Genomic DNA, 2,319 nt, shown 5'->3' with positions numbered 1-2,319 from the left:
TCTTGGAAATAACATTATCTGTAGGTAAGAGTACGAATGGAATGGGCGAACGTCAATTATTATTATAATGATGCTTTCTAGCGAGATATGACCTCAATTAAGCAACCACACTGCATAATTCATATAGCATATATGCTGTTATATCATTATCATTAACAATTTATACATATTTTAAAATTCGTGTGAATTTGTGGCATCGTATTATTAATGGGGCAATAATTGTTACGGCCTTTGTGCATGAGATTTTTATACCGGTTGTCATAGCAACGTTACATCATGGACGCGCTGCAAACACACAAAGCCCAATTTGTTATTCTGAAAGTCTGTTTTGTTATTAGGTTATATAATGCGGTATTACGTGGTTATATGGGTTGATATAATGCGGTACTGTTTGGTTATATGGGCTGATATAATGCGTGGTTATATGGGCTGATATAACGCGGTACTGTGTGGTTATATGGGTTGATATAATGCGGTATTACGTGGTTATATGGGTTGATATAATGCGGTACTGTTTGGTTATATGGGTTGATATAATGCGGTACTGTTTGGTTATATGGGTTGATATAATGCGGTACTGTTTGGTTATATGGGTTGATATAATGTGATACTGTGTGGTTATATGGGTTGATATAATGTGATACTGTGTGGTTATATGGGTTGATATAATGTGATACAGTGTGGTTATATGGGTTGATATAAAGCGGTACTGTTTGGTTATATGGGTTGATATAATGCGGTACTGTTTGGTTATATGGGTTGATATAATGTGATACTGTGTGGTTATATGGGTTGATATAATGCGGTACTATGTGGTTATATGGGCTGATATAATGTGGCACTGTGTGGTTATATGGGTTGATGTAATGCGGTACTGTTTGGTTATATGGGTTGATATAATGCGGTACTGTTTGATTATATGGGTTGATATAATGTGATACTGTGTGGTTATATGGGTTGATATAATGCGGTACTATGTGGTTATATGGGCTGATATAATGCGGTACTGTGTGGTTATATGGGTTGATGTAATGCGGTACTGTTTGGTTATATGGGTTGATATAATGCGGTACTGTTTGGTTATATGGGTTGATATAATGCGGTACTGTGTGGTTATATTGGTTGATATAACGCGGTACTGTGTGGTCATATGGGTTGATATAATGCGGTACTGTGTGGTTATATTGGTTGGTATAATGCGGTACTGCGTGGTTATATAGGTTGATATAATGTGGTACTGTGTGGTTATATTGGTTGCTATAGGGTGATACCACATGGTTATATGGGTTGATATAATGTGGTACTGTGTGGATATATGGGTTGATATAATGCGGTACTGTGTGGTTATATTGGTTGATATAATGTGATACTACATGGTTATATGGGTTGATATAATGCGGTACTGTGTAGTTATATGGGTTGATATAATACGGTACTGCGTGGTTATATAGGTTGATATAATGCGGTACTGCGTGGCTATATGGGGTGATATAATGTGTTACTGCGTGGTTATATGGGCAGATATAATGCGTAGTTATATGGGTTGATATAATGCGTGGTTATATGGACTGATATAACGCGGTACTGCGTGGTTATATAGGTTGATATAATGCGGTACTGCGTGGCTATATGGGGTGATATAATGTGTTACTGCGTGGTTATATGGGCTGATATAATGCGTAGTTATATGGGTTGATATAATGCGTGGTTATATGGACTGATATAACGCGGTACTGTGTGGTTATATGGGTTGATATAATGCGGTACTGTGTGGTTAAATGGGCTGATATAATGCATGGTTATATGGGTTGATTTAACGCGGTATTGTGTGGTTATATGGGTTGATATAATGCGTGGTTATATGGGTTGATATAATGCGTGGTTATAATGGTTGATATAATACGTGGTTATATGGGTTGATATAATGCGTGGTTATATGGGCTGATATAATGCGTGGTTATATGGGTGGATATAATGCGTGGTTATATGGGTTGATATAATGCGTGGTTATATGGGTTGATATAATGCGTGGTTATATGGGCTGATATAATGCGTGGTTATATAGGCTGATATAACGCGGTACTGTGTGGTTATATGGGCTTATATAATGCGGTACTGTGTGGTTATATGGGCTGATATAATGCGTGGTCATATGGCTTGATATAACGCGGCACTGTGTGGTTATATGGACTGATATTATGTGGTACTACGTGTTATATGGGTTGCTATTGTCTTTAGTGTATGATTTTTAACATTTTTTTTATAAACCCACGTTTTAATGCTTCGATTTTCTTTACGATAGCCGTTGTTAAGATCCTA

This window comes from Saccoglossus kowalevskii, chromosome 6, assembly GCF_978046115.1.
Source record: "Saccoglossus kowalevskii chromosome 6, keSacKowa6.1, whole genome shotgun sequence".
Lineage (NCBI taxonomy): Eukaryota > Metazoa > Hemichordata > Enteropneusta > Harrimaniidae > Saccoglossus > Saccoglossus kowalevskii.
Note: the sequence above shows the minus strand (reverse complement) of the source record.